We start from the raw sequence: 15,344 nt of genomic DNA, 5'->3' as shown, positions 1-15,344 counted from the left end.
ACTCGATCAACTTCCTTTTGTTGATTATACCACGGTTTATTTGAACAAATAGTATGTTTTTACTTTGCCTCCACTTGGTATTCGCTGAAATTCTTATGTTTTCCCCCGTGCTTGTCTTTTCACAGAAGGCTGCGCTTAAGGGCGATTTATATTCATTTGCATATTCAAATAGGCGTAATTTTGGAAGGAGTTGGGGCGTTCTATAAAGCGCATGCACGAGCGTTAGTTTTCCCGCTGATCGGGATTTATGTAGTGGAAAAACGTGGAAGTTGGAGTACGCACAGATTCCTGCATCTGGATTTTTCTGTGTGTAAGCACATTTCGGCTTTTGTGCTTACGCCATGTTATAGTGCGAGTTCTACGCACGGCGTTATACATGAGGCCCCAGGTTGTTGCAGGAGTGGAACACTCAGAAAAAACTGATGCACCAAAATTTTCCGAGCCTAGTATAGTGGATGTTAGTGTTGTTCTCCATCCAGTTGTCAAATACAGCGGGTGTTTCCGTTTAATGTGGCAAAAGAATGAGTTGACAACCATCAATTCCACAGAAAACCCAAAACTCCGGACTATGGCCATGTGGCTAAGGAACGAATTCATACTTAAAGCGACAAAAATGCCACCATGTGGCTATGATGCACCTTGTACTGTGGTGATTTAGCCTTTTTTTTTTTTTTGAAGGGGTTGGTCACTGTTATTTTTTTCCCGCTGCTTTCACTGTGCGTCTGATTGGATAACCCCAACCCAAGTAAAAGCCACCTAACAAATCAGAAGCATAGTATGGGCAGTTGGGAGTAATATCTTTTATTATAAAGCATCATTTAACATTCATAATGAAAGCCAGCATTTTATAGTTAATCAATGCTTGCACTTGCCGTCCTGTGATTATTATTATTATTATTAATTTTGCTTTGTAAAATGTTCATGTTTTAAGATGTATGCTCTGTGATTAAATATTGGACTCCCTATTTCAAGATGAGCTAACTTGTTTCATGTAACAAGACAATCATTCTACACTGGTATTAAGAATGTTCCACTTATATTATTGATTTATTCTCTTGTTCATTGGCCTTCATTTTTTCAGTTTTTCAATTAAGAATACAACATAATTGAATTAAAATTTATTTTCTAATATTCAGTGTATTTCCACAGTAGAAAGTCTAATCTCTAGTAATTAGATCTAACAATCAGCATTTTGTACTTATTTCAAACCTTTGTACACCTATCAGAGCTTTCTTATGGAACTAACTTATTGTAAGATGTCTTGGCAGGTAAAATTATCTTGCTGCATGGACATTTAAGTCATTTCTTTGAAATTCAGTGTTTATATCTTATTTTTTAGCTAACATTTTTTGCAGTGTAGGATTCGAAAGTCGTACTTGCCACCTGGCAATCATCTTTTATAGTCCTCATATTTTCACATTCTTAATCTTGAGCTAACAAAAATTGGTGGCCTTTTAATTAATCAGTCCTCATCATTAAGTTGGAACCAGGATGACCAAATATGAGAAACTGAACTGCTCAATTAATAATTGCTGGTTGCACCAGCATCCCGTAAGGCTAAAATCACAAGCAGCTGTACTGGTAAGCTCAGCACGCAGCTTCACTGATAACGGCTAAGCTACTGGAAGTGGAAGCAGGCAGGTGGCTTTAAGTAGACAAGCACAGTTCTTCCTGACAGCTTGGAAAAAGAAAAAATACAAGCCTTGACTAATTAACCCTTAAATTCTTATATTGTTCAAAGCCAGCTATTACGTTTTGATTTAAAATATTGATTCATGAGGAAGCACTGAGATTTAGACTTAAATGCTATCAATAATATATGAATACATGTCAATGTGACAGCCTGTAAGCACAGGCAGCTGTGTCGTTAGGCAACCTGCTATCCCATCACCAAAACCCGACAGAACAGAAGTTCTCCCAGCTCAAGTATGGAATTGTATTGGGTAAATAATATATCGTTATTTGGAATACATGCATTTCATGTGTGTTCTGTGTCTACAACAATCTGTGTAAGTGTAGGATGACAGGAAATGTGAGGCAAGAAATGCTGAACACGTAACTAGAACAGAAACTTTATCCCTGTTATAGTAATAATGACATGAAGTGTATAACATGTGAAGACCAAATATCAAATGAACACTTTCATAAAAGGTATAACACAACAAGTGTGCTTCAATTGAAGAATATAACCAGAGAATAAGAAATCATTCGATTTACATGTTGCTGTCAATGAGTTAAAAACCCAAGCTCAAATATCAGCCGATACTAAGCCAACATATGTGCTTGGATGGTGTAGAGGTAAGAACTGCTGCCTTGTAATCCAGAGGCTGTGAGGTCAGGCCCAGGTTCTCCCCATTTTGAGTAGTGAGCTGCTATTATTGTTACTTTTACATAATAAAAACATACATTTGATTTGAGTCTATAGCACCCAGTTTCAATTTTTAGCATTTTTTTATTCTTTAGTTTTATTCTCTCAGTCAAGTTCACGTGGTATAACGAACTTGCCTCTCCCTCTCCTTCTCCCTCTCCCTTTCTGAGTTTATCTCCATTCTTTTCTCAAGAGCAGTGATGACCACAGTTGGTGCTGTGGCTGATGCCTGCTCAAAATTATTTGTTGTACCAGAAATCAAAGATACAATGTGCTGTGACCGCTATCAGGCTATCATGTGGCATTTGCTGACAACAAAGATACCCTTGCAGAACGTGTGAAAAACGACAGATTTGCTACGATCTCAGACATCAGGAAATGTTGTTGTTGAGAACTGTGTTTTGAGTGACAACCTAAGGCAACATATTACTGCTGATGAGCATCTGTTTCCAACCAAGGTCCGCTATCCTTTCTTCCAATACATCTCAACTAAGCCTGACAAATTTGGCATAAAGTTTTGGATTGTGGCAGATTGGGAGACAGAGGGCATGTTCAATGCCACTCCTTATTTAGAAAAAGATCCCAGTCATCCCACGGGAGAAACACGTTCTAAGACTGTGGTCATATAACCATTTCTGGACAAAGGCAGAACCGTAACGACAGATAACTTCTTTACATCACTTTCACTGGCTAATAGACTGCTGCACCGTGACACAACTCTGCTTGACACCATAAAGTCGGACGGGCACTTCCACCTGCAGCTCCAGTCACTTTAATACACAAGCAGTTCTCCACGCTAGTGTTTAGATCTGGCAGTGCCATGCTGACAGTGTAAGTGCCCAAAAAGAAGAAGTCTGTCAGCATTCTCAGTGCAATGCACCATAATGTGACAAGATTGAAAAAAATAACACATTCAAATGACATAGCGTTTTCAAATAGTGACGTTTTTATGCATGGATGTGTGTGTGTGCAGAGGCAGAGACAGAATTGATATCATTCAAGTGGTTACTGGAATATAAAATGAACACTTTTGCAAAGGTATAACAAAACAAATGTGCTTTTATTCAAGAATAAAACTGAATTAAAAAAATTGAAATACCAACAAGATACCAAGAAGAAATTCACCTTTGCTTGTGTGTCTTCTTATATCCCTTCAAAGATATCTTTCACAGATAAGAAAAATTTACACCGGGAGTTACAGACTATTTTACAAAGATACAAATTTAATGTATGTTTTTATTATGTAATAGTAATAATAACAGCAGCTCACAATTCATAAGAGAAAGAACCCAGGCTCAAACCTGCAACCGTTTGATTACAAGGCAGTAGCTCTTTCCTCTGCACCAGCCAAGCACATATTTTGACTTTTTATCGATTGATATTTGGGTTTTGGTTTTTAACTCATTGACAGAGAGTGCAGGCTGGGTGGAATGGGTGAAGAAGAGTGTCAGGAGTAATTTGTGACAGACGGGTATCAGCAAGAGTGAAAGGGAAGGTCTACAGGACGGTTAGTGAGACCAGCAATGTTATATGGGCTGGAGACGGTGGCACAGGAGACAGAGCCGGAGGTGAGAGTTAAAGATGCTAAGTTTTGCATTGGGTGTGACGAGGATGTACAGGATTAGAAATGAGGACATTAGAGGGTCAGCTCAGGTGGGATAGGTTGGAGACAAAGTCAGAGAGGCGAGTTGGTGTTGGTTTAGACATGTCAGATGAGAGATACTGGGTATATTAGGAGAAAGGTTCTAAGGATAGAGCTACCAGGGAAGAGGAAAAGAGGAAGGCCTAAGAGAAGTTTTATGGATGTGGTGAGAGAGGACATGCAGGTGATGGGTGTGACAGAGGAAGATGACGAGGACAGAAAGATATGGAAGAAGATGATCCTCTGTGGCAACCCCTAACGGGAGCAGCCGAAAGAAGAAGAAGAAAGCAACATGTAAATGAATGATTAATTTTCTTTGGCTATCATGTTGAATAAAAGTGCACTTGTTGTGTTATACTTTTTGTGAAAGTGTTTATTTGGTATTTGGACTTCAGTCTTCACACTTCACATCAGCATTTTGTCATTATTAGTATAACATGACAAAAGTTTTTGTGGGGGGTGGGATAGCAGGCTGCTTGCTGCTTGTGCTGATCGTCACATTTGTAAAACTAAGACGCTGATGAGGAGTTGCGAGGGAATTTAAGGTGGCCTGGCATTATGACTTTTTTTGTAGTCTTCATGGATTCTAGTGTTAATCTGCTTCTCCACTTTCCTGGTTCTTCTCTTCAATTTAGCAGATGACAGAATGAATATTTTTACTTTAAGCTGATGACATTTTAAAGTTTGCGAGGGCCAAGTTGAACACCCCAGCCCCCCTCTGTCTATTGGAATATTGACAAACCGTATAAGGAAAAGGTCCATGAGGAGAGCATGAACAGAAGATAACCAATGGTTCAAGAACTTTTCTTTTATGCATGTGGAAAATCCAAAAAAATGTTGATTCGAACTTGACCCTTCTTAAAAATATAATTGTGCTGTTTAAAGTTTTGACCTTCTAAATCCTACTTGTCTGCAACAGGAGTCTGTCTACTTTTCTGACTGCAGAAAAAAATCCCCTCGGTCAGGTCATGTTGGGGAGCATGCACTGGTACAGCACGTTGCCATACCCATCATATGACAAAACAGTTTGGGATCCTGGTTGGCAACCCCCCAGGCAGATACACGGTCTAGTCCTACGTTCCAGAAATGAGCATCTATCTGTCGCAGCCAGGTGTTACATGGGCGACCCCTTGGCCTGGTCCAGCCATTTGGGTCCTCAACAATGAGGATCCTGTAACCCGGATCACCCTTGGAATCGTGTCCCATGGCTGTAATGCTGTAACTGATGCTTCATCAAAATGCAGGTAATGTGCTTCATTTGGGACTTCCTGAGGAACCGCTCTTTCGACACAAAGTCAAACCAGTGGTATCCAAAGATTCTCCAAAGAGACACAGTACCAAAGGAGTCCAGTCTTCGTCTCAGGTCTCTGGATAGCGTCCATGTCTCACAACAAATAGCAAAACAGGAAACACCAGGACTCAAAAGACTTGGACCTTCATCATTTTGCAAAGATACTGGGAGCACCACACACCCCTTTCCAGCAACCTCATGATCCCATATTCCCTCCCAATCCGTCTACTGACTTCATAGGAAGAGTCACAAAAGATATGAATGTCGCTGCTGAGGCAAGTAAAGCTCTCGACAAGGTCGACACTCTCCATAGACAAACACATTTATGATGGCTGTGCCCAAGAGGACATTAAAGGCCTGATTCTTGGTTTTTATCGAGAACACACACAAGCCTAGACATTCAGAATCCTCAATAAGTCTGTCATTATCCCCAATCAGAGGCTTCATTGACTCCGCTAACATAGCAGCATCATCGGTAAAGTCAAGATCAGTCAATCTCTCTTCACCAACAGATGCCCCACAGCCGCTGAACACTAGGACCCTACCTAACATCCAGTCCATGCAAGCATTGAACAGAGTAGGAGCAGAACACACCCCTGACAAAGCCCAGAATCAACTGGGAAAAGCAGAGGTTTTGCCTCCACTCTTCACAGCACTCACAGTACCGGTGTGCAGGCCAGCCACGATATCCAGCAACTTTGAAGGGTTCCCATGAAGTCTCAGGAGGTCCCACAGGGCAGTTTGATCAAGTGAATCTAAAGCTTTATGAAAATTGACAGGCTGCAAAGAAACTATGCCGATATTCGCATTTGCACTTGATGAGAACCCTCAGTGCCAGGATGCATTCGATGGTAGACTTCTTAGGTATACAACCAGACTGCTCTGGTCGCTGATAGGTGAGCAGATGATCACAGATTCTATTGAAAATGACCCTATCAAGGACCTTACCTGGCACTAAGTGCAGTGTTATCCCCTGTAGTTGCCGCAAACAGGCAATCACCCTTCCCTTTCTAGATAGGGATGACAAGTCCCATTTTCCAGTCAGTTGGGATGATGCTCCCAAACAGAAGCAAAAATTCCTTGCAATGTCAGGAGGACAGCCTTACCACCAGCCTAGAAAAGTTCACCCTGGATACCACAGATCCCTACAACCTTCCCTACCCTTGGCTGGTTCAGCAGCTGAGCAATCTCAGTGAGACTCGGTTAATTGGAGGATCAGCCTCAAGAACCGTGGACCCAGAGCTATCTAATGTCCTAGCCAGAGGATCAGCTTTAAACAGCTGCTCAAAATGGATAGACCAGCATGTCACAACTGCAGAGTCATCCAAAAGGACCATTCCATCAGCCGCCCTGACTGGCGGAACAGGTTTGGATGTGCATAATACTTTCATTCCTCTGTTTGTAGGACGAGTGTCACTAGACCATAGATGGTGTGTCACTTGCTCACAGATTTCTCTAACAATCACCTCCTTATCTGCCCTCAGAGCCCTCACAGCTGTCCTTCTCCTTTACTGGTACAGACAGGAGTTTTCATCAAGCCGTGCAATTCCTTTCGATGATATCAAGGGTGCCCAGCAAGATGACACACCTCCTTCTGGGAATACTGGTGACACCAACACAACCCTCAGCAACCTTCAGGGTCTTGTCAGGGAAGGTCTCCCACATTACATTGGGATCAGTAGTTGCACCCAAGTTTGTAAATTCCTAACACAAATTGCGTGCAAACTCATTAGAAACTGCCTGATCTTAGAGTTTGACCAGGTCCACCCCCATTTTTCTAGTAGGTGGTAACTTACTGGACATAAGCTGAATCTTCAGATTCTGTTGTCAGAATTCACAAACTGGGTACTTCTGTAGACCCTACAGTTTTCTAATTGCCTCTGGCGATTGCCCACAAGGATGTAATTGATCTCCTTCACTGCACCACCAGTATTGGAGTACAAAGTCCAATGATGCTAGGGCGCTGGAACCAGGATCCAGTGATCCACAACTCCTGATTTTTTGCAAAATAAATGAACATGGATCTACTTTCACTATGTTCACCAGACCCATGGGGATCGGCGCAATCCTCATAGCTATCCCTGTCAGTGCCAGTGGTCACATTGAAGTCACTCATCACCAATTGTTGGCACCCATTAACCACCAACTGAAGTTGAGAAATAAAATGTCTCCTTCCACTGAGACATCACTCACCATACACATCAGCATACACTGAGACAACAGACAAGGCACCCAGAGAGTGCCATAATCTGAATCTCATAATATACTTGTTCAAAGGAGTGACATTGGACACCTATTGGAAGGAGCTGATCCATCACAGCAACAGCTACTTCCGAAGTATGACAGCCATCAGAGCGATCAGACCAATAAAAGGTGTACCCACCTACAGAGATCTGGCCAGTCCCTGGAAATTCAGAGTTTACGAAGCTCCGACGACAGCAGATGAAAACGATCAACTTGCCGGAAAGATCTTTCACGCCCCTACCTGGATGGATTGTTTCAATTTTGGACCTGAGTGGGGCCGTGCAGCGGGTGATGCCTAGCAAAACACCAGTTCCGATCCTCAACAAAACTGGTGTCATTGGCTCTCCAGCAGTTTCCACTCTTCCGGAGATGAGGCTCCTGAGGGTTTCCCCCCATTCTCTTCATAATTCGAGCAGCCATCCTATGGGCGGCTGCAGTAGAGCTTCTCCCATGGAGAGCAGAAAGAGTCCTGTCTGTCACTTCAGAGTTGCGTGAAGCTTTTTTTACAGTGGCTGGTGTGCCAATCCTGCCAACAACCCCTGATTCCCCAGCTAGTTGAAGGACCGCTTGCAGGGCAGGATGCAGCTTAACATCAAACCCAGGACATAATAATAATGTAAAAAATAAAATTATCTGTAGTCCTTTGAACAATTTAAAGAATGTGGCATACTGTAAAACATAATAACATCATTTTACACTGTCACATTTGATCTTTTTTATGTTTTGTTCTATCCTTGTATGTAGCGCCAAAAGAGCAAACACAAATTCCTAATCCTAATTAGTGCACCTGGCAAATAAATGAGAATTCTGGGAAGGGAGACACTTTCGACAACTTCATCAGTGGAGCAGACTATGTAACCTGCAATTTATCTGCCTGCGGTTAGGGGAAAGGAAGAGTCGTCAGGGGAATCAATAAAATAAAGCTCAGTGCAGACTGGAGAAACCAATTTAAAGAATGTGACATTAAACATAATAAAGTCATTTTACACTGTCATATTTGATCTTTTTATGTTTTGTTCTCTCCTTGTATGTTGCCCCAAAAGAACAAACACAAATTCCTAATCCACATCAGTGCACCCAGCAAATAAATGAGAATTCTGGGAAAGAAGACACTTTCGACAACTTTATCAGTGTAATGGATTGTGTAACCTGCAGCTCGTCAGCCTGTGGTTAGGGGAAAGGAAGAGACGTCAAGGGAATAAATAAAAGAAAGCTCAGTGCAGACTGGAGAAACCTGAGACGAGAACTGACACCAGAGAGCAAAGTCAAGGAATTTAACACAAAATGACATCAGCTGTGTGTGTTTATATAATGGCATTTCACCTGAACAGGCGTCACAATCATGAAATACGATGAGCTGAATCAAATTTAGGGTCTGAGTGGACAGTCACAGCATTGTTTGAGTTAGTGACACGACTTGACACAAAGAACTTTCACGTGTTTGACATCAACATGCTGAGGGTTATCTAAACACAGATATTAAGCATCAGGACTTTGGTAATGATCACTTAAAGACACTTGTGTTCAAATCCTCACTAATGCATTTGTTATAAAGAAATAAAATACCTAAACACATGAATGAGCACACACCTCTGTATTGTGTCGTTATATTTTTAAATGTCTTACGAAGATAACTGAACACTTTCTGTGTATTAAGTAGTAGGATCCATTGTGCTCTACAAGAACTCTGCAGTCACAGGTAAAATGAAAGAGAAAGAAAGACTGAACACTTTGTGATGTGCCTATCAAAAGAAATAAATGTGTACTTTTATAATATATCTGAGCATTAATAACAAGAAATTGCAGGGCTGAAAAGCGAAGAAGTTCAACAAAAGCTGCAGAAACCCAGAAGCTGAACTTAACATCAGAGAGAAAAGGAGTGGTGATATGCATCCCACTGAAGAGGATTCAGAGTCATAACTAATGCCATTGCTCGGTTGAGTTCATGAACTGCATCAAAATAGTCCTCAAGATTTGTACATCCCATGACGGCCCATGTTACAGGTAGGTTGCAATCCATCCATCGTCTTCCGTGGTACTTTAGAGTTCACTCTATGTCAAGGAGCACTCAATTTTCACACAGATATCCGCCATCTTGAGAATTCCATGAAACCATGTCACGCAGCCTTCTCCTACATTTCACAAGCAATTCTTCTGAGTTAATTGGTGTTGTACAAAGGTGCTATATAGGCGCCCGACCCGACACAGATGGACACAGAGGCACGTATAAACTAAACAAGACTTTATTTTTTGTCACCCTTGGTCACACGTCTGCCCTGTGACCCACAGGCAATACACAGTCCCCAAGCACTATAAAGCACAGCAAACACACCAACAATCCTTTTCCTTTACCACCACTTCTCCTCAAGCGCAGTCTTCCTCCTCCCGACCCTGGCTCCTTGAGTGGTGGTGGCTGGCCCTTTTTATAACCCACCCGAAAGGGTTCCAGGTGCTTGACCACCTGTTCCTGATTGCACCTCCGGGTGGGGCTGATGAATCGTCCAGACAGCCCCCCCTAGCGGCCACCCTGGACCCCAACCAGGCTGTGGAGGACTGTGGGAGGTTGGGGAATCACTGTCGGCCAGGGAGGCTGCCATCAAGCGTCCCGGGGGAGGTACTGAGCTGCCAATGGTTGCTCCCCCAGAACAGATGTAGGAGGGGCGTCCCTGCCGGGCATGGGACCTGGCTGTCCACCACAGTGTATCAAAGAGAAGCGTCAAGGGTTTAAGCAGCTGCGGCGGAATACTAAATACTAAATGACTTTTTCAAGGACCTGTTCCATAGCCAATCATTGTTGACAAGGCCCCTCGCTTTTGTGTCATGGTGAAATCTTCTTCAGGAAAAACAAGCAGAGTCTTCAGCTGAGCAGACAGAATTTAGCCTTTATTTGCAGAGATTAGAAGACCATTGCTGAGCACATAAAGTCATCTCTGCTCATAAAATGAGCCCAGTGGGTTGAGCGCAGCTTGTATCACAAATCTAACTAATCAAAAAACTCTGCCGTTTCATACATATATCTCGTCATCCTCTTTACATGTTATCTTTCTAATAATGACCTTGTGCTGTGCCTGTTTTCATAACAATTACCTTGCCTTGTAAACTTTTTTTTTTAATCTTATTATTTTTATTGAAATCACACAACATTCCATACAAATCGATCAATTTTACAAGGATCAAATTTGAAAAACAAATCAACCCCCACCGCAGCAGAATAAAACTTAAAACTAGTAAGAATAAGTAAATAGATAAATTAATACATGAATATAGATGAATGGAGAAGAAAAAGAAAATGGGAAGAGACACTGCTTTCTCTGTGCTTTAAAAGCTTATTCTAGAATATTATTGATGAGATCCTGACAGGTTTTGAAAAAGTTCTGCACAGATCCTGTAAGTGAGAATTAGATTTTTTACAATTTCAAATAGTATAAAACATCAGTTACCCACTGACTTAAAAGGGGAGAGTTAGGATTCTTCTAATTGAGCAAAATAAGTCTGTGTGCCAATAGTGTAGTGAAGGCAATCACAGTTTGCTTGTCCTTCTCCACTTGAAGCCCCTCAGTGAGCCCACCACACACAGCTGTTAGGAGGGATTGGGACACCAAGGCTGTCTGAGAGGCACTTAATGATTTTCATCCAAAATGATGTTAATTTGGTGCAGGCCCAAAACGTGATGCAGTGAGGCTGGGACTTGATTGCAACGTTTGCAGGTTGAATCTTGCCCTGGAAACATTATGGACAGTTTTAAGCGAGACAGATGAACTCAATATATAATTTTGAATTTAATAATTGTATGCTTTGCACAAATGGAGCTCAAGTGGATTCTCTGCATTGCTACCTTCCACTCCTTTTCTGATATATTGATTGAGAGATCTTTTTCCCTTTGTCCTCTTGGATCATTGAAAAGGAGGGACTGTAAAAAATTTATATATTGGAGAAATGCTGTCTGAGTCCTCAGAACTGAGCAATATTTTTCCAGCATGGAGGTAGGTGGGAGGTGAGGAAAATTGGGCAGGTTCTGTTTGACAAAGTTTCTAAATTGGAAATAGTGAAAAATGTGTTGCTGGAAAGTTAAATTTAGAATGTAATTGTTCATAGGATACAAAGACGCCTTGTAAACTTCTTTCCATCAATAATCATCAATCTTTTCATAGCAATCATTACACTGCAAATTGCTCTGTGCTTGTCAAGATTTAAAATCTTAGATCTATAAATATGAGAATGTTTATCTTGTTTTAAAAGAGTTATTTACTAGTTTCTATCTTTGAAGTCACTGTATATTCTTGAAATGATCATGAATGAATCTTTAATGCCTCAGTTAGTCAGGAAATCTTAAAACTGAGTCATTTACTTGTAAAATAAGCTACAGTAATTACAGTAGAGTATCAATCTGTGGCATTCTCTTTCATAAAAAAAAAAAAGCTTGTTTCATGATTCAGTGGCACAGACTCAAGTAAAACTGCTTGATTTAAGAATGACATACAAGGCATATTTAAAAAAGTAGCAAACATTTTTATTGAATGGTAATGCTCGAACCTGCTTTACCTACAAGGAAACGAAAAGACAGATTTTCAGTGCTCAAACTTGGGAGATCCTGACATTTTAGAAATTTAGTCAGTCGAAAAAGTAAGAGCTATCATAAAATATTCCAACGTTCAGATTGACGTACATCATTAAAGAAACAAAGTAGTAACTAATGAATCAGTGAAAGTTTATAGGATTCTGCTTATGCCACATGATCATGAAATGAACCAGAGAATTGAGATGGCCGTATGCATGCTGTTGGAGATGTTACAAACTAGTTGTAACTAGCATTAGTAAGAATGTTGAAATGGGAAATTTTGAGGTCATGAACGGCTTATTTGAAAATTGAACTGCTCAGTTTACCAGGATGAATTAAAGAATCTTGTATTTCATTCAAACCTGACAAAATATTTTTTCTTTAGCCACTTTATGGCAGTACAAGAAGCTGTAAAAACAACACTAACGTGTGACTAACATCCTATAATTAGGCAACTTCCTATGCAGAAGAGAGAACCTATGAAGTCAACAACAGCTCAAGATACATTTACGGTATGGCCTATTATGTGGAATAATATCACAAATTTATACTTTATCAGCACAAACACACTTTGTTTGAAACTGATAGAAAAATCAGAATTGTAATCAAGAAGTTCATGCACTAGTTCTGTTGTCTGGGCAAGAATGGGCACTGCCACTTCATATGCCAACAAATCTTCATCAGAATTTAAAGTTTCATTATGTTGCTACTCAAAAGCAACAAAAGAGGAATCTGCCACAAAGATATCCTTTACCAGTACCATCCACATCCAAAATAATCATAGACTTCCCATTAATGTACTTATTACCATTGAGGATAAGCCATTTCACAGAGATGACAGATTGCACAACATCCCTGCCACAAAAATCTTTAAGTTTAGCCTTAACAGTCAATATTTGTCACCTCTGAGACAGGCCCCAACTCTCTTTCATTTGCAATAATATGATGTTAGATAGATAGATAGATAGATAGATAGATAGATACTTTATTAATCCCAAGGGGAAATTCACATAATCCAGCAGCAGTATACTGATCCAAAGAAACTTATTATTAAATTATATTAAAACAATATTAAATTAAATAGTAATAAAATGAAAAGAATTAAAATAAAATTAATGTTCGCATTTACTCCCCCGGGTGGAATTGAAGAGTCGCATAGTGTGGGGGAGGAACGATCTCCTCAGTCTGTCAGTGGAACAGGACAGTGACAAAAGTCTGTCACTGAAGCTACTCCTCTGCCTGGAGATGATCCTGTTCAGTGGATGCAGTGGATTCTTCATGATTGACAGGAGTTTGCTTAGTGCCCGTCGCTCTGCCACAGATGTTAAACTGTCCAACTTTAATCCTACAATGGAGCCTGCCTTCTTAACAAGTTTGTCCAGGCGTGAGGCGTCTTTCATCTTTATGCTGCCACCCCAGCACACCACCGCGTAAAAGAGGGCACTCGCCACAACCGTCTGGTAGAACATCTGCAGCATCTTACTGTTCAATGCCTATTTCATTCTGGCAACATTCAAGTAACTCGTTATGCGAGTGATTTACAGAGATTTTTAAAATTTAACTTAGAAGCCCAGTGCTTAAAATAACTGTGTTTTGCCTCAAATCGCATGAACATACACCTTACTAAAGGACCAAGAGATCTGATTTGACTAGGAAGATGCAGCATGTAATGTTGCTTGGGTATTAAATTGGTTTCAGGGAAAAGTTGTCTAAACTGATACAGATGTTGCTCCATCATACTTTTGAGCTGTAAAACAGATTGCATAGAAATAATGGGAACAAGAACTATCTGAACTATCTCAATCAACTTAATAATAAATTTAACATACTCACAGTCTACATTATTCAAAAGAAAAGAGGATTATTTTCAAAAGTACTAACATGTGCCCACAAGACTGTTTCAATTTGTTGTCATTAACTGCCAAAATGCTGACACTAACAGGACAAGGCTGATCCCGTATATCAAGAGGCAAGTAAGGAAAATTCTGAATGGCTGAATTGAAGATGTCTCATTCTATCTGTCCTGACAGAATATGGTGTTTCAAAACAAGCTTAACTTCCATTGGAGCAACACCTTCAAAAATGACAGGCATCATGTCCTGTGGAGTTTGTTTGATTAAACCAAATGCAGGAAAATCAACTAGTGGTTTGTTAGTTTGACAGTATGTAGATCGGGGTAATTACATTCAAGGCATTCGTAGTCTGAATCACAATCTGACTGTATGGGTGGTTACCTACCAGGTAATGCTTGTGGTTGGTCAGCAAGTCGGCTAACGCCACGCATGTGGTTCGTTTATTTCACAGTATGTAGATCGGGGTATATATACAGTGTATATATATATATATATATATATATATATATATATATATATATATATATACTGCTCAAAAGAATTAAAGGAACACTTTTAATCAGAGTATAGCATAAAGTCAATGAAACTTATGGGATATTAATCTGGTCAGTTAAGTAGCAGAGGGGGTTGTTAATCAGTTTCAGCTGCTGTGGTGTTAATGAAATTAACAACAGATGCACTAGAGGGGCAACAATGAGATGACCCCCAAAACAGGAATGAATGGTTTAACAGGTGGAGGCCACTGACATTTTTCCCTCCTCATCTTTTCTGACTGTTTCTTTACTAGTTTTGCATTTGGCTACAGTCAGTGTCACTACTGGTCGCATGAGGCAATACCTGGACCCTACAGAGGTTGCACAGGTAGTCCAACTTCTCCAGGATGGCACATCAATACGTGTCATTGCCAGAAGGTTTGCTGTGTCTCCCTGCACAGTCTCAAGGGCATGGAGGAGATTCTAGGAGACAAGCAGTTACTCTAGGAGAGCTGGAGAGGGCCATAGAAGGTCCATAACCCATCAGCAGGACCAGTATCTGCTCCTTTGGGCAAGGAGGAACAGGATGAGCACTGCCAGAGCCCTACCTCCAGCAGGCCACTGGTGTGAATGTCTCTGACCAAACAACCAGAAAGACTTCATGAGGGTGACCCAAGGGCCCCATGTCCTCTAATGAGCCCTGAGCTCACTGCCCAGCAGCATGCAGCTCGATTGGCATTCACCATAGAATACCAGAATTGGCAGATGCACCACTGGTGCCCTGTGCTTTTTACAGATGAGAGCAGGTTCACCCTGAGCACGTGACAGAAGTGAAAGGGTCTGGAGAAGCCATGGAGAACATTATGCTGCCTGTAACATCATTCAGCATGAGCAGTTTGGTGGTGGGTTAATGAT

Source organism: Polypterus senegalus, chromosome 3, assembly GCF_016835505.1.
Source record: "Polypterus senegalus isolate Bchr_013 chromosome 3, ASM1683550v1, whole genome shotgun sequence".
Lineage (NCBI taxonomy): Eukaryota > Metazoa > Chordata > Cladistia > Polypteriformes > Polypteridae > Polypterus > Polypterus senegalus.
Note: the sequence above shows the minus strand (reverse complement) of the source record.